General features: G+C 45.0%; 1 protein-coding gene across 8 annotated transcripts in view; it reads left to right on the top strand.

Moving 5' to 3' along the window:
• Nucleotides 1–27,149, top strand: part of LOC308184948 (homer protein homolog 1-like) — a 163,671-nt gene that overhangs the window by 87,276 nt on the left and 49,246 nt on the right. Inside the window, exon 5 of one of the 8 annotated variants that reach the window (XR_013943055.1) lies at nucleotides 22,079–22,199. The exons of the other annotated variants lie outside the window; for them this stretch is intronic. The gene's annotated coding sequence lies outside the window, so the exon portion shown is untranslated. The remainder of the gene's footprint in view (nucleotides 1–22,078; nucleotides 22,200–27,149) is intronic. 8 annotated transcript variants of the gene reach the window in all.

Consider the following 27,149-nt stretch of genomic DNA (forward strand, 5'->3'; position numbering starts at 1 on the left):
CACTAGGAAATTATTCATTTGAAAGGAAAATCATGTAAATTTTTTCTTGTCTCTCACTTTCCTGATTGTGACAATTTCGGAAAAATTTGTAGGGAATCTCTGTAATAAATCATAAACCATTACATGTTTTTAAACCAGTGACATGTCAAACACAGCATAATACAGCTCATACTATAACATTTTCATTGGATGTCTTTAAAAATGGGAAGAGAAGTGGAGAGGACTTCCATCTACTACTAGAAGAATGGTCATGGTGTATGTGTTGCTAAGCTCTCAAATAAAGCAAATCTGCAACTGATAGAGATGATTTTAATTGCTGGGGGAATGGATGAGAGGTAAAACTAAAAATGGCCCAACATTTAGGAGAGTAATTTCACCGTTCTCCCTTGTGCACCAAAGCAAGTTCTAGTTTGGAGCATGTGAATTATCTACTTCTTACTATTTATTCGACGAGAGCTCTAAGGGGAGATTCAGATGATGGGAGCAGGGTGTTTGAAATTAGATGATGTAAATACCATCTGCAGGGACAAGCGAGCACTCTTCTAACATAGTTGTCAAGTACTTACTTAGAAGAGGAATACAATCCTTATACAATTTATTTAAAAAAAAAATACAACTTGTAACTTGTAATCTGTTCCTCCTTTAATCACTGTGTTGGTTTTACATTGCTGGGCAGCCAAACTCCAACATAGCCGCTCTCTCACTTCCCCTTCTCAAAGGAAAAGGGGGAGAAAATGATGGGAAGGGCTGAAGGGTTGAGATAAAGACAGGGAGATCACTCATCAATTATCGTCACAGGCAAAACAGACTCAGCGTGGGGAGATTAATATAATTTATTGCACTTCACTAGCAGACTAGAACAGTGAGAAACTAAAAGAAAACTCAAAGCACCTTCCCCCCATCCACCCTCTTCTACCTCCTCCCACCAAGTGACACAGGGGAACGGGGAATGGGGGTTGCGGTCAGTCCATAATGTCTTTGCTGCTCCTTCATGGAGCTCCTGCTCCAACGTGGGATTCCTACCATGCGCTGCAGTCCTTCCCAAACTGATACTACTGTGTGGGCTTCCCCCAAAAAAATATCTTCTACAGAAACAGAAATCCAATAGCACGTGAAACTATAAAGAAAAAAATACATAGCTATTAATCCTCTGAGTGTCAAGTAAATTTTCTTAGTCATGACCCTAGAAAAGTGAAGCCTTCTGTGAAAAACAAAGGCAGAGGGGATGTTTTGCAGGACAGATATGAACAATTTTTTCTGAGTCTGATTACTCAAACTTCCACTGTATGATCTTGCTCGGTTAGGGAAGTTAATGTGTGAAAGTATTTCATGACCAGGATAATGTGAACCATTCATGCTAATACCTTTGGTTTAGGATTAATTATTGATGCAGAGGTAGAGGGCTTTCTTCAGTGTATGGAATTTTGACTATTTTTAACAAGACTTTCGTATGGTGTTGCGAAACGACCACACGGACACCAGTTTTTTTTTAGGATCAGTAGCTGCTACCACTTTATTGATGACATAACTTCAACTCTTACACTGAGGGCATAACTTCATCTCTCAGAGTGAGGGCACAACTTCATTCTATCCCTTATTCAGGACAGGCTCCCTTCCTATAACTTCCGCCTCACAGCAGTACCTTTCCACTAACTAGTCATTGGTCAACAACTTTGCCCGGCAACAGCAAACACCCAGCCACTTCCATGCATTAATGGCTGGAGAACTAGCCACCCCAGACAAGAAGGTGTCACCTGAATCACCCTTCTTTGTTCCCTCTCAACTCTTTACATTCCTGATGGTCTCATCCTTAAGAGTCCGATGTTATCACCAACCATGGGGCTTGTCAACCCCCACGGCCACATTCCCACAAAATGGGAATCTGTTCTGCAGGTAAGAGCATCATCCAGTTTACACCCATCTGTACACACAAATGCTTTGCTTCTCCAAAGATAGACCTCTTCAGATTATGCCCCAACAAGCACTAAAAAGTATGTTTGAAAATTAAAAGCTCCTAGTAGCTGGTATGTAGCTGCTTCATTTCAGGTGCAATACTTAGTCCATTTATCTTTACCAGCACAAAATATAACACTTAAACAACTATCTGTATGTAGACAAATGCTAAAGAAACTTTTCCAGACTTGTTCATTTATTGTTTCCTATCTCTAAAATGGACTCTGGAGTCATAATCTGGTTCTGTGAAATTGGAGAATAGTCTAGACTTTGGTTTCAGGTTACATATTCCCATCTGCATAGAAATTATTGAAATGGTTACACAGTTCTAGAGAAAGGAAATTAAAGAAAATGGAGGATTTGTCGCCTTCAGATCACTTTTCAGTATGCTGCAGAACAATACACATTACTATCTTATTTTGATTCTTGTTTAATTTCAAGGTTCATTTATTGTCAGTTTTGGATTATTTTGTAAAATTAATGTACAGAACATGGATGAACTTGTGTAACTTAAAACCGTGACTGTAGTCATGGTAAAATGGCTCTGTCATATTCCTCAGAGATACAGGAAAATGAAGCCGTACTGCACAAGTCTGAATTTCTGGGCTCATAACCTGGCAAAACTGATTGAGAGAGCTTTAAACTAGGATCAGTGGGGGAGGGGAATACCATTAGGAACACTGAGGTTAAACCACGAGATGCTATGGCATCATCTGAGGATGACAATTGTGATGGGAGCATCTATTCTGCTCCAGGGAACACTGAGGGTTTAGGAGCACATCTGAAATGCTTGTATGCCAACACACATGGTATGAGGAACAAATTGGATGAACTGGAAGCTTTAGTCCTTTCCCAGAGCTATGATATCATTAGTATTAGTGAGACTTGGTGGGACGAGTCCTACGACTGGAATGCTGGGATGGAAGGCTACTGGCTGTTCAGGAGGGATAGGCAGGGCAGGTGAGGTTGCAGGTGAGTGTTGAGCTGTATGTAACGGAGAGATTAGACTATACAACCCTTGCCGTTAGGGATGATGCAGTAGAGAGCCTCTGAGTGAGGATTAAGGGAACGGATAACAAAGCAGATGTCATCTTGGGTGTCTACTATTGATCAATACCCACCCAGAATGATAGCATAGATGAGTTATTCTATAGGCAATTAGGAGAAATCTCGGTATCAGTTGCCCTCATTCTCATGGGAGATTTCAACTTCCCAGACATAAACTGGAACTATCATACTTCTGTGACAAGCAAGTCTGGGAAATTCCTTAAGCATGTTGAAGAAAACTTCCTGTTACAAGTACTGAGTGAGCCAAGTAGGAAAGGTGCCCTCCTAGATCTGCTGTTTGAGAATAGGGAAAGCCTTGTGGGAGAGGTGATGGTAGGTGGCTGTCTTGATCATGAATTAGTTGAATTCAAAATTTTTGGTGTAAGGAAGGAAAAAGGTCAGCAGAGTTGCCACCCTGGACTTTACGAGAACAAACTTTAAGCTTCTCAGGAAGCTAGTTAGCAACGTCCCCTGGGAAACTGCTCTAGAGGGTTTAGGGGGGTCCATGAGAACTGGTCACTTTTCAAGAACCACCTTTTAAAAGCCCAGGAGCAGGCAATCCCACTGTGCTGCAAGTCAAGCAAGCAGGTCAGAAGACCAGCCTGGCTGAACAGGAAACTCCTCCTGGAACTAGGACAGAAAAAGAAAATATATGACCTCTGGAAGCAAGGTCTGGCTTCACAGGGAGAGTACAGAGCTGCAGTTCACTTCTGCAGGGAGAACACAAGGAAAGCCAAAGCTCAACGTGAGTTGATGCTGGCCACTGTGGTGTCAGATAGCAAAAAAAGGCTTTTTCAAGTATGCCAGCAGCAAGAGGAGGTCAAAGGAAAACATTGGACTGATACTTGATGCAGGTGGTCACCTAACAAGTAAGGAGGAGGAAAAGGTGGAGGCATTTAATGCCTTTTTTGCCTCAGTATTTAACAGTAACAACAGATCTTGGGCTGCCAGGGCCTCAGAGGACCATTACTGGGAGAGAAGTGACTTTCCATCAGTGGTCACTGAAATTGTAAGGGAACAGTTGTATCAGCTCAATGTTCATTAATCCACAGGGCCTGATGAGATTCACCTCAGAGTGCTGAAGGAGTTAGCAGATGTTATAGCTAGACCCCTCTCAACAATTTACTGATGTGCTTAATTGTAGGAGTCTAGGGAGTTCCCTGCTGACTGTAAACTAGCTAACGTTATACCCATCTACAAAAAGGTCATGAGAGAAGACCCAAGAAACTACAGACCTTGTTAATCTCACAGTTGGACAATTTGTCCAACCTTATCATAGAAGGAGATCCAGTTACTAAGGCAGGACTTTCCCTTGATGAACCCATGCTGACTATGCCTGATAATAGCTTTGTTCTTTAAATGTCTTTCAACATGCCCCAGGACAATCTTCTCCATAACTGTTCCAGGGACTGAGGTCACCTGCTTAGTGGATGAAGGGAAGGTTGTGGATGTAGTTTTTCTGGATTTTAGCAAGGCCTTTGATACTGTCCCTCATGGCATCCTTCTGGTCCAACTGTGAAATGAACAGGTTCACACTATGCTGGGTGATGAACTGGCTGAATGGTAGGGCTCAAAGGGTCATAGTGAATGGGGCTACATCTGGCTGGTTGGCCAGTCACTAGTGGCATTAAACAATTCTCAATTCTAGGGCCAGTTCTTTTCAACATTTTGATCAATTATCTGGATGCAGGAGTGGAATGCATCCTTAGCAAGTCTGCAGATGATACTAAAGTGTTGACAATCTCAAGGGCTGAGAGGCCTTGCAGAGGGGTCTAGATACATAGTAGCATTGGACAATCAACAACGGCATGAAAATCAGCAAAGGTAAATGCTGGGTTCTGCACGTGGGACAGAGTAACGCCAGACACTAGGAGATGAGTAGCTAGAGAGCAGCTCTGCAGAAAGGGATCTAGGGCTGCTGGTCAACATTAGGCTCAGCATGAGTCAGCAGTGTACCCTGGTAGCCAAGAGGATAAACTGCATTTGTGGGTGCATTAAACACAGTATAGCCAGACAGTCAAAAGTGGTGATTCTCCTGATATATTTAGTGCTAGTGCAGCCTCACCTTGAGTATTGTGTGCAGTTCTGGTTTCCAGAGTATAAAAAGGATGTTAAGGTACTTGAATGCATCCAGAAGAAGGCAACAGTGCTGGTAAAAGGCACGTCATGTGAGGAGAGGCACGTCGTATGAGGAGAGGCTGAGGACACTTGTGTTGTCTAGTCTGGAGAAAAGAAGGCTAAAGGGTGCCCTCATTGCTCTCTACAACTTCCTGAGGAGGGGAAGTGGAAAGGAAGGTGCCAGACTCTTCTCCATAGTAACTGATGACAGGACATGTGGGGGAACCTGCTTTGGCAGGGGGGTTGGACCCTATGATCTCTTGAGGTCCCTTCCAACCCCTACAATTCTGTGATTCTGTGAATGGCATAAAGCTATGCCAGGGGAGGTTCAGACTGGATATTAGTAAAAATTTCTTTAGTGTGAGGGTGGTCAAACACTGGAACAGACTTCCTAGTGATATGGTTGATGCCCCATGACCATCAGTGTTCAAGAGGCATTTGGATAATGCCCTCATTAATATGCTTTAACTTTTGGTTAGCCCTGAAGTAGTCAGGCAGTACTTGATGATCTTTGTAGGTCCCTTCCAACTGAACTATTCTAATACTAATTCAAAATCCACAAGCTAAAAAAAAAAAAAAAGCTTAAAAAAAAAGAAAACAAGTGAAAATTTAGTATTTCATAGATCAGAAAGCCAACATTATCAGTTTTGCTATTTTAAGATCTTTTTCAACTCATAGCAATGATACAGTTTTAAAATACAGCTTTATTCTTTTAAAGCCCAAATAAACCTATGCCCCAAAACCATACTTTCTTCAATATTTTCAAAGTGTGTATTCTTACTCAGGAAACATCTCCAGTTGCCTAGTTGCTTGAGTACTTCTTTAATTGCAGCTGTATACCAGGAATCAGTTTCCTGCTTTACTGAGAAGACAAGAGCTAAAAGGAAGTCTTCTGAAAGAAAGAAGCTTTAAAAAAAGCTCAAAAAAAGAAAACAAAAAAGCAACTAAAATCCAAACCTTTCAGTTTGTGCCTCTTTTCAAATGTAGTCTCTTCATATTTCCAAGTCACTCGACCCCTCTACCCTATGCCAGGTATCTGTTTTGCCCACTCACTCCTCTGAAAGATCTCTGTCACTGTAGGTTGTCTGTTTTACTCTGAGAGAAAGGATATACATCAGTTTCTTTAGGCAGCAGGGCCAAAACCAGTGGGGGTACTTGAGGGAAATTTTTTTTATATGATTTATTATAATTTATATGATTTTTTTTATATGATGTGTCATTACGGTTTCACTGCTGTCTGGAATGACTGATGATAACATACAAATATGATAACAATGTTAATGACTAAACAATTATTATTCTTTGAACAGTATAAAACTATTTTTCTCAAACTTTCAAGTAGAATATAAAAAAAAATACCTTCAGCCTTTAACAACTCAAATTGAAGATGAAATGATCAATGGATTATTCCTTCTAGTCTTTTTTGTATTACTCTATTCTTATCTCCCCTCTCTCCTTGGAGGAGAGGGGTGCTTTGGAAGCAGAAATCAGTCTGGCTAGCATCCCCCTGCAGTGATTTAAGCCTAACAACCTGTCATTTATTTTATTCTTGTTGGCATTTATAAGGATATGATTAGATATGGGGCAGGGAAATATACATTATATTTGACTGAGTTATAAGGTGCCAAATGTCATAATTTGTGGAGCATTTTCACTTTCAGTCACGGTGAATTATTAATTGTGGATTCACCTAAAATGCACTACGTAGATCCATAGAGGAGTGTTTTCCATTTTGCAGGGTGCTCAGGTTGTGTTAATGAAGCCCATATGGTCTTACAAATTGGCTAGTTTTTGATTAATTAGATAACTTTCTCCTGGGGGACTGACCATGGAAGTCAGAGCCAATGATAAATGGCAACAAATATTTAATTTCAGTTATGGATTCTTTTCCTTTTGAAGGTATGAGATAGATGTACTGTTGTGCCAAATTCTACTTGGGTTAAGAGGAAGCAGAGGTGAAGTTTGAGTTTTGGGGGTGGATGCAACTCCTATTCCTTTGCCATAGTTAAAGCTAATCAGCAACTGTACCTTAAGTAGTTGAAACAGACTCCTCCAGTGGTCATACAGTAGGGGGGACTGGATAGAACTGAATGAACACTTCTAGACCCTGGAATATGTTTTTTACTTCCAGGCATGTGTGGAGCCTGGCTTAGGAACTAGCTGTGTTGTGTCTGTCGACTTTTCCAGTTCAGAGCCAACATAAGGTTGTCTGCGCAGTACAATGAAATCATGGTGAACTCGATGAAGCCACTTGCTGGTCTTTTTCATATTCATTGATAGGATCCAGCCAAATGGATTACCTCTGCGCACTTTCTGAAAGAACTCATATTTAAAAACTAAACTTTGTCAGAGAAAAATGCAGTTTAGAAAACTCTTTACATTATAAATATATACAATGAGTACTAGCATTTTTTAAGAATTGTTTCGTATTTAAATGAAGCCCTTCTAAAAAAATATCTGTTGTGGTTTAACCCGGCTGGCAGCTAAACACCACACAGCCGTTCGCTCACCCTCCCCCCTCCCTCTCTGGGATGGGGGAGAGAAACGGGAAAGTGAAGCCGGTGAGTTGAGATAAAGACAGTTTATTAAGACAGAAAAATAATAATAACAATAATAGTATTAATAGTGATAATGATAATAGTATTAATAATAATAATGTGTAAGAAAACAAGTGATGCACAATGCAATTGCTCACCACCCGCTGACCGATGCCCAGCCTATCCCCGAGCAGCCCGGCCCCGCACCCCGGCCAGCCACCCCTATATATTGTTTAGCATGACGTCAGATGGTATGGAATACCCCTTTGGCCAGTTTGGGTCAGCTGTCCTGGGTCTGTCCCCTCCCAGCTCCTGCTGCACCCCCAGCCTGCTCGCTGGCAGGACAGAGCGAGAAGCCGAAAAGTCCTTGGCCTGGTGTAAACACTGCTCTGCAACAATTAAAACATCAGCATGTTATCAGTGCTCTTCTCATCCTAATCCAAAACATAGCACCCTACCAGCTACTATGAGGGAAAATTAACTCTGTCCTAACTGGAACCAGGACAGATATCCACCCCTTATTCCATACCATTTATGTCATGCTCAGGTTACACTCTTTCCAATACATTCTAATTAATCACCATTTTCATCTATGATATATAGCAATCATGGTAGTGATGACATACAGTATTATATAATAATTAACATACTACAATTCAACTCATGGGCTATTCTCACCCAGTATCAAATCCCCTTGAGGTACACACCGGACCTCCCCATTCTTTTGCATTACCCACCAAGTGCATCCAGGTCCCTGAGCAAAAGCAATTCCACGAATGGGTTTGCCTTTTCCCGAGGCAGGAGTAGCCCGGACTGTTTTACCCAGCATGTTTCTTACGTGCACTACAGGAACTTTATCCCCTTCTACAGTGCGTAACAGGTTTGATTGGGCAGGTCCAGCTCGGTTGGCAGATCCCCTGGTATTGACTAACCAGGTGGCCTTTGCCAAATGTGTATCCCAATTTTTGAATGTTCCAGCACCCATTGCTTTCAGTGTAGTCTTCAACAGTCCATTGTATCGTTCAACTTTTCCAGAGGCTGGTGCATGATAGGGGATGTGATACACCCACTCAATACCATGTTCTTTGGCCCAAGTGTCTATAAGGTTGTTTCGGAAATGAGTCCCGTTGTCTGACTCAATTCTTCTGGGGTGCCATGTCGCCATAGGACTTGCTTTTCAAGGCCCAGGATAGTGTTCCGGGCGGTGGCATGGGGTACAGGATATGTTTCCAGCCATCCGGTGGTTGCTTCCACCATTGTAAGTACGTGGCGCTTGCCGTTGCGGGTTTGAGGGAGTGTGATGTAATCAATCTGCCAGGCCTCTCCATATTTATATTTCAGCCATCGTCCTCCATACCAAAGAGGTTTTGACCGTTTGGCTTGCTTGATTGCAGCACATGTTTCACAGTCATGAATAACCTGTGCTATAGTGTCCATGGTCAGGTCCACCCCTCGATCACGAGCCCATCTGTAGGTTGCATCTCTACCTTGATGGCCTGAGGTGTCATGGGCCCATCGGGCTATAGATAATTCACCTTTATGTTGCCAGTCCAGGTCCACCTGAGCCACTTCAATCTTAGCAGCCTGATCCACCTGCTGGTTGTTTTGATGTTCTTCAGTAGCCCGATTCTTGGGCACATGAGCATCTTCGTGGCGTACCTTTACAACCAGGTTCTCTACCCGGGCAGCAATATCTTGCCACAATGCCGCAGCCCAGATGGGCTTGCCCCTGCGCTGCCAGTTGTTCTGCTTCCATTGCTGTAACCACCCCCACAGGGCATTTGCTACCATCCATGAATCAGTATAGAGATAGAGAACTGGCCACTTTTCTCGTTCAGCAATATCTAAAGCCAGCTGAATGGCTTTCACTTCTGCAAACTGACTCGATTCACCTTCTCCCTCAGCAGCTTCTGCAACTCGTCGTATAGGACTCCATACAGCAGCTTTCCATCTCCGATGCTTTCCCACAATACGACAGGACCCGTCAGTGAACAAGGCATATTTCTTCTAATTTTCCGGTAGCTTGTTGTACAGTGGGGCTTCTTCAGCACGAACCACCTCCTCCTCTGATGATATCCCAAAGTATTTGCCTTCTGGCCAGTCCATAATCAACCTCCAAGATTCCTGGGCGACTGGGGTTTCCTATTCGAGCCCGCTGAGTAATCAGTGCAACCCACTTGCTCCATGTAGCATCAGTTGCATGATGTGTAGAGGGGACCCTTCCTTTGAACATCCAGCCTTGTACCGGCAGTCGGGGTGCCAGGAGGAGCTGCGCTTCAGTACCGACCACTTCCGAAGCAGATCGAACTCCTTCATATGCTGCCAATATCTCCTTTTCCGTTGGAGTATAGCGGGCCTCAGATCCTCTGTATCCCCGACTCCAAAACCCCAGGGGTCGACCTCGAGTTTCCCCAGGTTCTTTCTGCCAGAGGCTCCAGGTGGGACCATTCTCCCCGGCTGCGGTGTAGAGCACATTCTTTACATCTGGTCCTGTTCGGACTGGCCCGAGGGCTACTGCATGAACTATTTCCTGCTTAATTTGTTCAAAGGCTTGTCGTTGCTCAGGGCCCCATTCAAAAGCATTCTTCTTACGGGTTACTTGGTAGAGCGGGTTTACAATCAGACTGTAATTTGGAATATGCATTCTCCAAAACCCCACGACACCTAGGAAAGTTTGTGTTTCTTTTTTGCTAGTTGGTGGAGACATAGCTGTTATCTTGTTGATCACATCCATTGGGATTTGACGACGTCCATCTTGCCATTTTATTCCTAAAAACTGGATCTCTCATGCAGGTCCTTTAACTTTATTCTGTTTTATGGCAAAACCGGCCTTCAGAAGGATTTGGACTATTTTCTTCCCTTTCTCGAAAACTTCCTGTGCTGTGTCACCCCACACAATGATGTCATCGATGTACTGCAGGTGTTCAGGAGCTTCCCCCTGCTCCAGCGCAGACTGGATCAGTCCATGGCAAATGGTAGGGCTGTGTTTCCACCCCTGGGGCAGCCGATTCCAAGTATATTGGACTCCCCTCCAAGTGAAAGCAAACTGTGGCCTGCACTCTGCTGCTAGAGGGATGGAGAAAAATGCATTAGCGATATCAATTGTGGCATACCACTTGGCTGCCTTTGATTCCAGTTCATACTGGAGTTCTAGCATGTCCGGCACTGCAGCACTCAGTGGTGGCGTGACTTCGTTCAGGCCACGATAGTCCACTGTTAGTCTCCACTCACCATTAGACTTTCGCACTGGCCATATAGGACTATTAAAAGGTGAATGAGTCTTGCTGATCACTCCTTGGCTCTCCAGTTGACGAATTAGCTTATGGATGGGACTCAGGGAGTCTCGGTTGGTGCGATATTGCCGCCGGTGCACAGTTGTGGTAGCGATCGGCACTTGCTGTTCTTCAACCCTCAGCAACCCCACAACAGAAGGGTCCTCTGAGAGACCAGGCAAGGTAGACAACTGTTTAATGTCCTCTGTCTCCAAGGCAGCTATGCCAAAAGCCCAGCGGAACCCTTTTGGGTCCTTGAAATATCCTCTTCTAAGATAGTCTATGTCAAGGATGCACGGAGCATCTGGGCCAGTCACAATACGGTGCTTTTGCCACTCATTACCGGTTAGACTCACTTCAGCCTCCAATACAGTTAACTGCTGGGATCCCCCCGTCACACCATAAATACAGATGGGCTCTGGCCCTTTATAGCTTGATGGCATTAGAGTACATTGTGCACCGGTGTCTACTAAAGCCTTATACGTCTGTGCGTCTGACGTGCCAGGCCATCGAATCCACACAGTCCAATAAACTCGATTGTCCCTTTCCTCCCCCTGGCTGGAGGCAGGGCCCCTCTAGTCCTGGTCAGAATCTTCGTTTCTGTGTTTAAAGGACTGCCTGCTGGAAGTTGGAGCAGCAAACTTTTCAGAGAACTCCTTTTTCCCAATTGTTTTCCTTTGCAATTCACGTACCCGTGCCTCTAGGGTCGCAGTAGATTTTCCATCCCATTTTCTCATGTCCTCTCTATGGTCACGTAGGTAAAACCACAGGGTGGCGCGGTGTGTGTGCCCACCATATTGTCTTCCTTGCATGGATGAACGTTTACCCCTAATAGCTGAGACACTGGTTTGTACAGGTGGGGAGGAAAATAATCTCTCTTCAAGTTGGTGGATCTTTTCAGAAAGTTTGTCCAAAGTATTCTCTTTTAGCTGGTGGACACTGGTTAGTTCAGGTGAAGGGGAAGATAATCTTTCTTCAAGTTGGTGGATCTTTTCAGAAAGTTTCTCCAAAGCATTCTCTTTTAGCTGGTGGACACTGGTTCGTTCAGGTGGAGGGGAAGATAAATTCTCTTTAAGTTGGTGGACCTCTTCAGAGAGTTTCTCCACAGCTGAGACACAGGCCTGTAGGGAAGAGGAGAGATTTCCTTTGTACTGCCGGAGTATTTTAGTCACTTCATTCACTGTGGGATTCTCCTCCGCTTTCCAGGCTAGTATTGCCAATGAGCTGGCATATGATGATGGTGCACTCCGTACAAACTTCCGCCACATGGGTAGTGTACACCGGACTGCATCTGGATCTGTGGATGTTTGTGCGTCGTCTAGGTCCTTATAAATTACTTCCCGTACGGCCAATTCCCTCAGGTACTGAATTCCCTTCTCCATGGTGGTCCATTTGCCTGGTAGACATACAAGTTCTTCCTTGAAGGGATACCTTTCCTGCACAGCTGACAGGAGACGCCTCCAGAGGCTGCGAGATTGTGCTCCATCTCCAATTGCTTTGTCAATGCATGCATCCCTAGCAAGGGATCCCAGCCGCCTGGCTTCCTTGCCCTCTAATTCCACATAATTGGCTCCCGTGTCCCAGCACCGGAGCAGCCAGGTGACAAGCTGCTCGCCTATACAGCGACCAAAATCTTTTCGCACATCTCGTAGCTCACGCTGGTATAGAGTCCGGGTAGTTACTGTTGATTTTTCGACATCCTCATCCTCATCTTCAGTCTCCTGCACCTTTGATGGCCCAGCCTCGTCTTCACTATGCCCAGACTTAGCAGAAGACTGTCTGCGTTCTAAACGACCTGAGCCTCTATACCATTTTTTCACCTTGTCTACAGGGGCAACTTGCACTGCTACAGCTCGTTTCTCTAACCCAGCCACAGGGTCTGCCACAGGGGTTGGAATACCCTCTGCGGGGTCAACTTGCACTGCTACAGCTCGTTTCTCTGACCCAGACACAGGAGTGGGAGCAGCTGCAGGAGCTGGAGCTGCTGCAGGGGCTGGAGTGGCTGCGGGAGCTGGAGCTGGAGCGGCTGCAGGAGCTGGAGCGGCTGCAGGAGCTGGAGCTGGAGCAGCTGCAGGGGCTGGAGCGGCTGCAGGAGCTGGAGCTGGAGCGGCTGCAGGGGCTGGAGCGGCTGCAGGAGCTGGAGCTGGAGCTGGAGCGGCTGCAGGGGCTGGAGCGGCTGCAGGGGCTGGAGCTGGAGCGGCTGCAGGAGCTGGAGCGGCTGCAGGAGCTGGAGCTGGAGCAGCTGCAGGAGCTGGAGCTGGAGCGGCTGCAGGAGCTGGAGCTGGAGTGTCTGCAGGAGCTGGAGCGGCTGCAGGAGCTGGAACTGGAGTGGCTGCAGGAGCTGGAGCTGGAGCGGCTGCAGGAGCTGGAGCTGGAGTAGCTGCAGGAGCTGGAGCGGCTGCAGGAGCTGGAGCTGGAGTGGCTGCAGGAGCTGGAGCGGCTGCAGGAGCTGGAACTGGAGTGGCTGCAGGAGCTGGAGCTGGAGCTAGGTTGCTAGTAGCATCAATTGCAGCTCGATAGGCACAAGCCAGACCCCAGCACGCTACAGTGATTTGTGTCACTTTGGAACTGCCAGAGTCATGACACCTTTTTTTCAAGCATTCTGCCAGCTTTTTAGGATTTTGCAGTTGTTCAGGGGTGAATGTCCAAAACACTGGAGGTGACCACTGCTCTAGAAACCTGCCCATATCCTCCCACACTCCCTGCCACTTGCAACTATCCCGCCTCAAGACAGATCTCCGGATGAGATTCCTAAGTAGTTGTTTAACCCTCAACAAAACCTGAAGCGCATTCAGGAGACATAACAACAAGAGCAGGCTGGTCTGAGTATCCCAAGGATATTCAACATCTCGGAGAACCACCGTAACTAGCTCGGGGGATAAGAGGGTGGTGGTGAAGGAGAAAGGGAGAGTGAACAGGTAGGGAAGCATGTCTTCCCCTGTCCCCTTCACAGATTGGCTCCCTAACGAAAACAGGCAACAGGTGTAATTGCTAATAGTTTCCGAGATATGGGTTCCAAAGTATAGAGTCGACGTCAGTGCTGAGTACAAATACCAGGTTAAAGTCGTGACCAGGTATTTCATCATTTCATAAGCCATTGTTACACCGCACAGTACCATAACAATCTTAAACCAGGGCCCGGAAAGGATAAACAGTGCAACAGGGAGCACATACAGAAAGTAACGCACTATAAAACTCAATTTGGAATACAGGTACAGCAGACTGGAGATTAAGGCAATCAACATCGTGACTAGCAACTATTAAGCAGGTCCAATACTTATACCAATTTTAGTTTAACACACTCTGGTCAAATTTGTCGATATCTCAACCCTTCGTGCCCCACGTTGGGCGCCAAAAGGGCTCTTGTGGTTTAACCCGGCTGGCAGCTAAACACCACACAGCCGTTCGCTCACCCTCCCCCCTCCCTCTCTGGGATGGGGGAGAGAAACGGGAAAGTGAAGCCGGTGAGTTGAGATAAAGACAGTTTATTAAGACAGAAAAATAATAATAACAATAATAGTAATAATAGTGATAATGATAATAGTATTAATAATAATAATGTGTAAGAAAACAAGTGATGCACAATGCAATTGCTCACCACCCGCTGACCGATGCCCAGCCTATCCCCGAGCAGCCCGGCCCCGCACCCCGGCCAGCCACCCCTATATATTGTTTAGCATGACGTCAGATGGTATGGAATACCCCTTTGGCCAGTTTGGGTCAGCTGTCCTGGGTCTGTCCCCTCCCAGCTCCTGCTGCACCCCCAGCCTGCTCGCTGGCAGGACAGAGCGAGAAGCCGAAAAGTCCTTGGCCTGGTGTAAACACTGCTCTGCAACAATTAAAACATCAGCATGTTATCAGTGCTCTTCTCATCCTAATCCAAAACATAGCACCCTACCAGCTACTATGAGGGAAAATTAACTCTGTCCTAACTGGAACCAGGACAGATATCCACCCCTTATTCCATACCATTTATGTCATGCTCAGGTTACACTCTTTCCAATACATTCTAATTAATCACCATTTTCATCTATGATATATAGCAATCATGGTAGTGATGACATACAGTATTATATAATAATTAACATACTACAATTCAACTCATGGGCTATTCTCACCCAGTATCAAATCCCCTTGAGGTACACACCGGACCTCCCCATTCTTTTGCATTACCCACCAAGTGCATCCAGGTCCCTGAGCAAAAGCAATTCCACGAATGGGTTTGCCTTTTCCCGAGGCAGGAGTAGCCCGGACTGTTTTACCCAGCATGTTTCTTACGTGCACTACAGGAACTTTATCCCCTTCTACAGTGCGTAACAGGTTTGATTGGGCAGGTCCAGCTCGGTTGGCAGATCCCCTGGTATTGACTAACCAGGTGGCCTTTGCCAAATGTGTATCCCAATTTTTGAATGTCCCAGCACCCATTGCTTTCAGTGTAGTCTTCAACAGTCCATTGTATCGTTCAACTTTTCCAGAGGCTGGTGCATGATAGGGGATGTGATACACCCACTCAATACCATGTTCTTTGGCCCAAGTGTCTATAAGGTTGTTTCGGAAATGAGTCCCGTTGTCTGACTCAATTCTTCTGGGGTGCCATGTCGCCATAGGACTTGCTTTTCAAGGCCCAGGATAGTGTTCCGGGCGGTGGCATGGGGCACCGGATATGTTTCCAGCCATCCGGTGGTTGCTTCCACCATTGTAAGTACGTGGCGCTTGCCGTTGCGGGTTTGAGGGAGTGTGATGTAATCAATCTGCCAGGCCTCTCCATATTTATATTTCAGCCATCGTCCTCCATACCAAAGAGGTTTTGACCGTTTGGCTTGCTTGATTGCAGCACATGTTTCACAGTCATGAATAACCTGTGCTATAGTGTCCATGGTCAGGTCCACCCCTCGATCACGAGCCCATCTGTAGGTTGCATCTCTACCTTGATGGCCTGAGGTGTCATGGGCCCATCGGGCTATAGATAATTCACCTTTATGTTGCCAGTCCAGGTCCACCTGAGCCACTTCAATCTTAGCAGCCTGATCCACCTGCTGGTTGTTTTGATGTTCTTCAGTAGCCCGATTCTTGGGCACATGAGCATCTTCGTGGCGTACCTTTACAACCAGGTTCTCTACCCGGGCAGCAATATCTTGCCACAATGCCGCAGCCCAGATGGGCTTGCCCCTGCGCTGCCAGTTGTTCTGCTTCCATTGCTGTAACCACCCCCACAGGGCATTTGCTACCATCCATGAATCAGTATAGAGATAGAGAACTGGCCACTTTTCTCGTTCAGCAATATCTAAAGCCAGCTGAATGGCTTTCACTTCTGCAAACTGACTCGATTCACCTTCTCCCTCAGCAGCTTCTGCAACTCGTCGTATAGGACTCCATACAGCAGCTTTCCATCTCCGATGCTTTCCCACAATACGACAGGACCCGTCAGTGAACAAGGCATATTTCTTCTAATTTTCCGGTAGCTTGTTGTACAGTGGGGCTTCTTCAGCACGAACCACCTCCTCCTCTGATGATATCCCAAAGTATTTGCCTTCTGGCCAGTCCATAATCACCTCCAAGATTCCTGGGCGACTGGGGTTTCCTATTCGAGCCCGCTGAGTAATCAGTGCAACCCACTTGCTCCATGTAGCATCAGTTGCATGATGTGTAGAGGGGACCCTTCCTTTGAACATCCAGCCTAGTACCGGCAGTCGGGGTGCCAGGAGGAGCTGCGCTTCAGTACCGACCACTTCCGAAGCAGATCGAACTCCTTCATATGCTGCCAATATCTCCTTTTCCGTTGGAGTATAGCGGGCCTCAGATCCTCTGTATCCCCGACTCCAAAACCCCAGGGGTCGACCTCGAGTTTCCCAAGGTTCTTTCTGCCAGAGGCTCCAGGCGGGACCATTCTCCCCGGCTGCGGTGTAGAGCACATTCTTTACATCTGGTCCTGTTCGGACTGGCCCGAGGGCTACTGCATGAACTATTTCCTGCTTAATTTGTTCAAAGGCTTGTCGTTGCTCAGGGCCCCATTCAAAAGCATTCTTCTTACGGGTTACTTGGTAGAGCGGGTTTACAATCAGACTGTAATTTGGAATATGCATTCTCCAAAACCCCACGACACCTAGGAAAGTTTGTGTTTCTTTTTTGCTAGTTGGTGGAGACATAGCTGTTATCTTGTTGATCACATCCATTGGGATTTGACGGCGTCCATCTTGCCATTTTATTCCTAAAAACTGGATCTCTCATGCAGGTCCTTTAACTTTATTCTGTTTTATGGCAAAACCGGCCTTCAGAAGGATTTGGACTATTTTCTTCCCTTTCTCGAAAACTTCCTGTGCTGTGTCACCCCACACAATGATGTCATCGATGTACTGCAGGTGTTCAGGAGCTTCCCCCTGCTCCAGCGCAGACTGGATCAGTCCATGGCAAATGGTAGGGCTGTGTTTCCACCCCTGGGGCAGCCGATTCCAAGTATATTGGACTCCCCTCCAAGTGAAAGCAAACTGTGGCCTGCACTCTGCTGCTAGAGGGATGGAGAAAAATGCATTAGCGATATCAGTTGTGGCATACCACTTGGCTGCCTTTGATTCCAGTTCATACTGGAGTTCTAGCATGTCCGGCACTGCAGCACTCAGTGGTGGCGTGACTTCGTTCAGGCCACGATAGTCCACTGTTAGTCTCCACTCACCATTAGACTTTCGCACTGGCCATATAGGACTATTAAAAGGTGAATGAGTCTTGCTGATCACTCCTTGGCTCTCCAGTTGACGAATTAGCTTATGGATGGGACTCAGGGAGTCTCGGTTGGTGCGATATTGCCGCCGGTGCACAGTTGTGGTAGCGATCGGCACTTGCTGTTCTTCAACCCTCAGCAACCCCACAACAGAAGGGTCCTCTGAGAGACCAGGCAAGGTAGACAACTGTTTAATGTCCTCTGTCTCCAAGGCAGCTATGCCAAAAGCCCAGCGGAACCCTTTTGGGTCCTTGAAATATCCTCTTCTAAGATAGTCTATGTCAAGGATGCACGGAGCATCTGGGCCAGTCACAATACGGTGCTTTTGCCACTCATTACCGGTTAGACTCACTTCAGCCTCCAATACAGTTAACTGCTGGGATCCCCCCGTCACACCATAAATACAGATGGGCTCTGGCCCTTTATAGCTTGATGGCATTAGAGTACATTGTGCACCGGTGTCTACTAAAGCCTTATACGTCTGTGCGTCTGACGTGTCAGGCCATCGAATCCACACAGTCCAATAAACTCGATTGTCCCTTTCCTCCCCCTGGCTGGAGGCAGGGCCCCTCTAGTCCTGGTCAGAATCTTCGTTTCTGTGTTTAAAGGAGTGCCTGCTGGAAGTTGGAGCAGCAAACTTTTCAGAGAACTCCTTTTTCCCAATTGTTTTCCTTTGCAATTCACGTACCCGTGCCTCTAGGGTCGCAGTAGATTTTCCATCCCATTTTCTCATGTCCTCTCTATGGTCACGTAGGTAAAACCACAGGGTGGCGCGGTGTGTGTGCCCACCATATTGTCTTCCTTGCATGGATGAACGTTTACCCCTAATAGCTGAGACACTGGTTTGTACAGGTGGGGAGGAAAATAATCTCTCTTCAAGTTGGTGGATCTTTTCAGAAAGTTTGTCCAAAGTATTCTCTTTTAGCTGGTGGACACTGGTTAGTTCAGGTGAAGGGGAAGATAATCTTTCTTCAAGTTGGTGGATCTTTTCAGAAAGTTTCTCCAAAGCATTCTCTTTTAGCTGGTGGACACTGGTTCGTTCAGGTGGAGGGGAAGATAAATTCTCTTTAAGTTGGTGGACCTCTTCAGAGAGTTTCTCCACAGCCGAGACACAGGCCTGTAGGGAAGAGGAGAGATTTCCTTTGTACTGCCGGAGTATTTTAGTCACTTCATTCACTGTGGGATTCTCCTCCGCTTTCCAGGCTAGTATTGCCAATGAGCTGGCATATGATGATGGTGCACTCCGTACAAACTTCCGCCACATGGGTAGTGTACACCGGACTGCATCTGGATCTGTGGATGTTTGTGCGTCGTCTAGGTCCTTATAAATTACTTCCCGTACGGCCAATTCCCTCAGGTACTGAATTCCCTTCTCCATGGTGGTCCATTTGCCTGGTAGACATACAAGTTCTTCCTTGAAGGGATACCTTTCCTGCACAGCTGACAGGAGACGCCTCCAGAGGCTGCGAGATTGTGCTCCATCTCCAATTGCTTTGTCAATGCATGCATCCCTAGCAAGGGATCCCAGCCGCCTGGCTTCCTTGCCCTCTAATTCCACATAATTGGCTCCCGTGTCCCAGCACCGGAGCAGCCAGGTGACAAGCTGCTCGCCTATACAGCGACCAAAATCTTTTCGCACATCTCGTAGCTCACGCTGGTATAGAGTCCGGGTAGTTACTGTTGATTTTTCGACATCCTCATCCTCATCTTCAGTCTCCTGCACCTTTGATGGCCCAGCCTCGTCTTCACTATGCCCAGACTTAGCAGAAGACTGTCTGCGTTCTAAACGACCTGCGCCTCTATACCATTTTTTCACCTTGTCTACAGGGGCAACTTGCACTGCTACAGCTCGTTTCTCTAACCCAGCCACAGGGTCTGCCACAGGGGTTGGAATACCCTCTGCGGGGTCAACTTGCACTGCTACAGCTCGTTTCTCTGACCCAGACACAGGAGTGGGAGCAGCTGCAGGAGCTGGAGCTGCTGCAGGGGCTGGAGTGGCTGCGGGAGCTGGAGCTGGAGCGGCTGCAGGAGCTGGAGCGGCTGCAGGAGCTGGAGCTGGAGCAGCTGCAGGGGCTGGAGCGGCTGCAGGAGCTGGAGCTGGAGCGGCTGCAGGGGCTGGAGCGGCTGCAGGAGCTGGAGCTGGAGCGGCTGCAGGAGCTGGAGCGGCTGCAGGAGCTGGAGCTGGAGCAGCTGCAGGAGCTGGAGCTGGAGCGGCTGCAGGAGCTGGAGCTGGAGTGTCTGCAGGAGCTGGAGCGGCTGCAGGAGCTGGAACTGGAGTGGCTGCAGGAGCTGGAGCTGGAGCGGCTGCAGGAGCTGGAGCTGGAGTAGCTGCAGGAGCTGGAGCGGCTGCAGGAGCTGGAGCTGGAGTGGCTGCAGGAGCTGGAGCGGCTGCAGGAGCTGGAACTGGAGTGGCTGCAGGAGCTGGAGCTGGAGCTAGGTTGCTAGTAGCATCAATTGCAGCTCGATAGGCACAAGCCAGACCCCAGCACGCTACAGTGATTTGTGTCACTTTGGAACTGCCAGAGTCATGACACCTTTTTTTCAAGCATTCTGCCAGCTTTTTAGGATTTTGCAGTTGTTCAGGGGTGAATGTCCAAAACACTGGAGGTGACCACTGCTCTAGAAACCTGCCCATATCCTCCCACACTCCCTGCCACTTGCAACTATCCCGCCTCAAGACAGATCTCCGGATGAGATTCCTAAGTAGTTGTTTAACCCTCAACAAAACCTGAAGCGCATTCAGGAGACATAACAACAAGAGCAGGCTGGTCTGAGTATCCCAAGGATATTCAACATCTCGGAGAACCACCGTAACTAGCTCGGGGGATAAGAGGGTGGTGGTGAAGGAGAAAGGGAGAGTGAACAGGTAGGGAAGCATGTCTTCCCCTGTCCCCTTCACAGATTGGCTCCCTAACGAAAACAGGCAACAGGTGTAATTGCTAATAGTTTCCGAGATATGGGTTCCAAAGTATAGAGTCGACGTCAGTGCTGAGTACAAATACCAGGTTAAAGTCGTGACCAGGTATTTCATCATTTCATAAGCCATTGTTACACCGCACAGTACCATAACAATCTTAAACCAGGGCCCGGAAAGGATAAACAGTGCAACAGGGAGCACATACAGAAAGTAACGCACTATAAAACTCAATTTGGAATACAGGTACAGCAGACTGGAGATTAAGGCAATCAACATCGTGACTAGCAACTATTAAGCAGGTCCAATACTTATACCAATTTTAGTTTAACACACTCTGGTCAAATTTGTCGATATCTCAACCCTTCGTGCCCCACGTTGGGCGCCAAAAGGGCTCTTGTGGTTTAACCCGGCTGGCAGCTAAACACCACACAGCCGTTCGCTCACCCTCCCCCCTCCCTCTCTGGGATGGGGGAGAGAAACGGGAAAGTGAAGCCAGTGAGTTGAGATAAAGACAGTTTATTAAGACAGAAAAATAATAATAACAATAATAGTAATAATAGTGATAATGATAATAGTATTAATAATAATAATGTGTAAGAAAACAAGTGATGCACAATGCAATTGCTCACCACCCGCTGACCGATGCCCAGCCTATCCCCGAGCAGCCCGGCCCCGCACCCCGGCCAGCCACCCCTATATATTGTTTAGCATGACGTCAGATGGTATGGAATACCCCTTTGGCCAGTTTGGGTCAACTGTCCTGGGTCTGTCCCCTCCCAGCTCCTGCTGCACCCCCAGCCTGCTCGCTGGCAGGACAGAGCGAGAAGCCGAAAAGTCCTTGGCCTGGTGTAAACACTGCTCTGCAACAATTAAAACATCAGCATGTTATCAGCGCTCTTCTCATCCTAATCCAAAACATAGCACCCTACCAGCTACTATGAGGGAAAATTAACTCTGTCCTAACTGGAACCAGGACAATATCTTTCATCAAAGTTGTTTTTTTTTTGTTTGTTTGGTTGTTGTTTTTCTTTTTTCTAGAATGCATCTTGAATAGAGCTGACAATTTCATAATCTGTGTATGCTTTGAGGGATCTTTTTCCGTCCCTGCAAGAGATGTAGGACCTACATAAAGTAAAAAGCTTGGTTTTAAGCCTAATCCAAAAGATCCACACTGTCTTATTAATATCATACTCTTTGGAGTGTGTGATTTTTGTCAGATGAATTAAGATTGCTTCTCCCTTACATAGAGCTAGGCATTACAAGTAAACCTAGTTAAGGTAGTGATTCCTTTGGAGAATGCTGTGTCCTGGGTTCTCTGGGGGAAAACCTACAAATTTTGCCACATTCATGTGACACCGGGGCCTAAAAATTTTGCTTTCAATAATGTCTAATGTATTTCATCCTATATAGGCACTGAGGATTTGTCAGATGAATCGCTATCTGAGGATGCTTACTTTTAACTTTTAAATATCTAAACCGGGGGAAGATGGAGTTCATCCAACTATGCTCTCTTTACCAGGTCCAGCATTGAATTGTACCTCCTGCCAACATTATGAATCAGAGTTGTGCTGCTTGTTTACTATGGAGGTAACACAGTACTGCGTTCCCCAGCATTGCTGTCACCCTGCCATGGCTCTCTGGTAGGCTATTTCATTCACTCAACCCACTCTCCAGGTGATGGTTCCTGTCAAGATAATTTAAGCCTCCAGAAGACTAGAGTAAATCTCATTGATAAGTTAGAAGTCCAAAGTTGCTTTATTGTAAGCCATTTCAGAATGCACATAAACAGTGTGCAGGCTCTACCTACAGCAGTTGTATTACTGAAAATAACTGTGTCAGGATGACTGTAATGATCATTTCCTGTTGCATTTGGTAGGCAGACCTCTTGCAGTGGAAGTTCAATGGCATCAACCTTCTTCCTGCAGATGTGGGTAGAGGTTAGGGGCAGGCACACATAAACACAGAAGTGGACTGTTTTATCTGTCAAAAATATGAAGTATTTAATATATTCTCTTATTGAGGGAAGAGTTAATTTGAAGAATAAAATGGGGAATACAGCTAAATGGAGATCAACATCAGTAATTTTTCTTCAGTTTTATGCTTTAGGGAAGCTTTCTGTACCTGAAGTATCGCATCTTTTGAGTTCCTTTAATATCACTGTAGATGCCACCAGCGTTTTATAGTACAGGCAGAAAACAGTTTGTGTTCATCAGTGTCTTGATCATATAACAGGGGTCTCTGCTGAGATGAATTCAAGTTTCTGATAGCACTTTGGTGAGATGTGGACAACTGACAATTCATAGAATCATAGAATCACAGAATATCCCGAGTTGGAAGAGACCCACGAGGATCATCGAGTCCAACTCCTGGCACCACACAGGTGCCAGGTCTACCGAAAAATTCAGACAGTCCAAACGCTTCTTAAACTCTGACAGGCTTGGTGTCATGACTATGTCCCTGTGGAGCGTGTTCCAGTGTGTGACAACCCTCTCAGTGAAGAACCTTTTCCTGATATCTTGCATGAACCTTCCCTGCCACAGCTTCACACAATTCCCTCAGGTCCTATCGCTGGTCACTAGAGAAGAGATCAGCACCTGCCCCTCCGTTCCCCCTCATGAGGGAGCTGTAGACCGCAGTGTGGTCTCCCCTCAGCCTCCTCTTTTCCAGGCTGAACAGACCAAGTGACCTCAGCCTCTCCTCGTACATCTTTCCCTCTAGGCCCTTCACCATCTTAGTAGCCCTTCTCCACTACTTTCCTGCACACAGTACTCGAGGTGAGGTCGCACCAGCGCAGAGTAGAGAGGGATAATCACTTCCCTCGACCAACTAGCAATGCCGTGCTTGATGAGCATGGCATTGCTTTCATAAGCATCATCAAAGTATTTCACAGTGACACCAAACAGCCATCAAGTTTTGTCAGTAATGAACTGGGTTGGAACAAATCAGCAATGAAGTAGAATATAAGAGGGTTTTTTTTCTTTATCAGCTTTTAGTCCATTTGGCAAATGAACGAAGCTGGACCTGAGTGACGGTGATGAAATAAAATGGCTGGGATGTCTAGGACTTTGTTTTCTCTAGTACACAATAATAAAACATTCATTGTGATGAACTTGAACTTTAGGGTTGTTGCCTTTGCAAATTTTACTCTGTGGCACTTCAGTGTAATGATGTCTGTCTTTCATGAAATGCAAAGGGTTTAGTTTCTAAATTCAAGTTAGAATATTGGAAACCATTCTTCTAGGAGACTGAAACCACGTAGGAAATTAGAAAATCATTTTATTTAATCAACATGGCTCAGACAAAACAAAACAAAAACCCCTAAAATTAAATTGTGCTTCATGATGATAGTAAGTTATCCAAATGTGTAGTTTGCTGAAGGAAAAAAAAATGTTTTTTTAATAAGGTATGGGTTTGTTGTCTCAAATCAAATGCTTTTTTATGTAGGCAATATATTCAGGTTAGGTTGGTCTGAATTTTAAGAGGTTAGGTAAAATAGCTTCCTACATGCACGAATTGTGATCTAACTGATTATTCTGTATGACCGAGACTTACACATTCACTTTATTTAAGAAATACTCTGAAATTTAAAACTAATATAATTGCATGACAGCATGGATTGTGTGACACCTTCTTTCTACACTTTCCAGAGATTTTAGTATTATTATTTAATTCTAATTTAGCACTTTAGGAATCCTCTGTCCTGGGCTTATGTTTAGCGCAGTGGTAGGCTCAGGAAAGTTGGATTTTAAATGTCTTCATATCATGCTGTTTGCCCTACCCTTTTTCTATTCCAGATGCCTTATCAATGAAAGTGAAATAGAGCTCACAATGTTAGAAAATAAACATGCTCTTACACTACCATGGTGTGTAGGCATAGCCTTGTGAAAGCATGGGAGCTCAGGATCTCTTCTGCCATCTGTTAAATCACAACTAGCAAAACTTACACAACTTCATACTCTGCATCCTTGTAGGATTTGTGATGAGTTATGTAAACGGGGGGTGGAGAGAAGCAGGGAGCAAAACTTTATATTCTTCTTTGAAATTGTTGTTTCAGATAAGTGTTGAATTGGGAAGAATTGGTCTATATTTTGGTTTCTTTTTAACTTCCAGCTGAGTTAGGAGCCAAATCATCTGACCTATGCATTATTCTGAAAAGAGGCTAAAGGAAACCTAAGATCATTTAGAACTCCAAGTCTAGACTGAGTAAATAATAACTAGCAACCACCAATGAAATAAGGAAGATGCTGGGTTCTGGTTTTTTTGTTTTTTTTTTTCTTCTTAAAGAAACAACTGGTCTTGCTGCTAAAGACTGAGGCAAAGAAGGCATTAAGTACCTCAGCCTTTTCCTCATCTCTTGTCACTGTTTCCCCCCACATCCAATAAAACATGGAGATTCTTCTTAGTCCTTCTTTTCTTGATTATGTATTTAATATATAAATATATAAATATATATAAATACAATATATATAAAATATATAAATATTTCTGTAGGTCGTTCTATAGACTGTCCTTCTGTTCTTGGTAGTAGATTTGTAAGGCCTTGCAGCTGTAATGATTGTTCTGCTAAATTCAGTGTTTGCTATGATAGTAAGACAGGAACTAGCATTAAGTGGGTCTTAGAGACTGAGATATCCTGTGGTATCACTCACAGAAAGTTCAAATATGATCTAAAATAAGTGCTTGCAGATCTTTCATGTTCAATCACTCTTAACGGTTGTTGTCATCAGCAGAGGCACAACACTCTCAAGTTTAAGCTGTGACAGTGTCTAGAAAGGCAGCAGAGGCTCGTGCCGAGGATCTCCACCTCTGGCACATGGTGTACGTCAGATTTACGGGGTTAGAAGCCATCCCTTTAGCCACCTCATTGCTGTACATGGTGCAACCTGGTTGCAGTTGCTCAGCCCAGTCCAGCATAGCTGTATCTGTCTTCACTCTGTCATTGCAAATCTGACAATCTCTGTTAATTTGTGTAGAATCAACCTGTAGCTGCAGCAATCTCGTTGGCCGCAATGACAGAGCTAAACAAAACAGTCCTTGGCACCAAGGACTGTGGTCTGAACCACATCTACATGTTATAGCAATGACACTAGATCCCTTCTGGGCCCATGCAGTGTCCTTTTGGCCATAAGACACAGTTACTGTTTTGTGTAGAGTCCTTTTATAGTTCCAAATACCTGCAATGTAGATTTGCATAAATCTTTTGTTACATTACTGACAGATTATGGTTCGTATCAATGCACACACAAATTGTTGTTATAGGTAGGATTTTTGAAAGAAACATAGGTAGGTGGTTGGGTTTTTTTTTGCCCAGGGGCCTCAGGAAAATTAATCTGTACTAATTCAAAGTGTGAATTTACAGTTAAACTGCTTTAAATTCTTGTATGTACAAATGAGTTGCAGAATGAGTATCCATAATTCAGATCATTTTAGTGACAGGGTTACCATTTCCTTGTATCTGACTTTCTGATAACCACATCATCTAATTGCTTCCATAAACTGATTAAGTGCCAGAGGAGCCCAAGTCAATTTGACTTTCTTTGCAGCCAAATGCCTAGTCGTTTTAGAAAATGGGATATAAATTCCTAAATAACTTAAATTGCTTTTGAAAATTTAGTTCTATTACAATATTTGAAATGTTCAGCACCATAGCAGCAGCAAGGAATTATACCTAGTGTTCTACAGTTACGTAATAGGAAAAAAAAAAAAAAAAGAAAAAAAAAAAGCTTATTGGTTATCATTTGTGAAAAATAGGAGTTACATTACAAGTGTACAAGAACAAAATACTTCTATTGATACTGATAAGCAATTCCAAAGTAATTTCAGTAAAGGAGCAAGAACAGGTCTTTTTTTTTCTTTTTTAATTTTTCAGAGTATATAATAAATTTTTAGGTCTGCAAGGTACTAATGTTTACTGCCAAAAAAAATGCTAGAAATTAATTAGCTATGCTTGCTCTTGCAAAGGGCTAAACGTTATAAAACAAAGTTATTGATTTTGTTTTATGCTATATGACCTTCATGAAAAGATAACCTAGTGTCTCTTTACTATATAAAATTTAATGACTAAGACAAAAATGCGATATTTTTAAAAGAATAAAATGAAAATAGAAGTTGAGTCTCTTCAGAGAAATCAGGGATTTTATTAGTGCTACTGTGATGATTTGGGTTAAATATGTCTTTTGCGTTGTGATACAGTGTAAAAAAAGAGGTATGAAACTGTTGTTAACATTTTAAATTTAATGAGAAACAAAGTTCAAATGTCACCGATGTAAATACATTTGGAGTACACTAGAGGACAACACAAGAAGCTTGGAAAATTCATTGATTCTTGTGTAGAAGAGTGACTCCTCTTTTTCCCACACGTTAACTTGAGTCAGGAATAGGATCTAAATCCCTGGCTGATAAGGATCATAGCTGAAGCATTAATTTTGTGTTAATGTCCAATCTTAAGCATCCCACAAAGTGCCTTTCAAGAGCTCTTCTATTGCTATTGACCCTAAGTGTTTCAATAAGCAGCGAACACCACTATACTTGGGTGCTGGGTTACTGTGGAGAATATTTCAATGAAATTTTCCTTCCTTAAAAAGAATATA

The sequence above is a fragment of the Anser brachyrhynchus genome (genome assembly GCF_964034855.1).
Source record: "Anser brachyrhynchus genome assembly, chromosome: W".
Lineage (NCBI taxonomy): Eukaryota > Metazoa > Chordata > Aves > Anseriformes > Anatidae > Anser > Anser brachyrhynchus.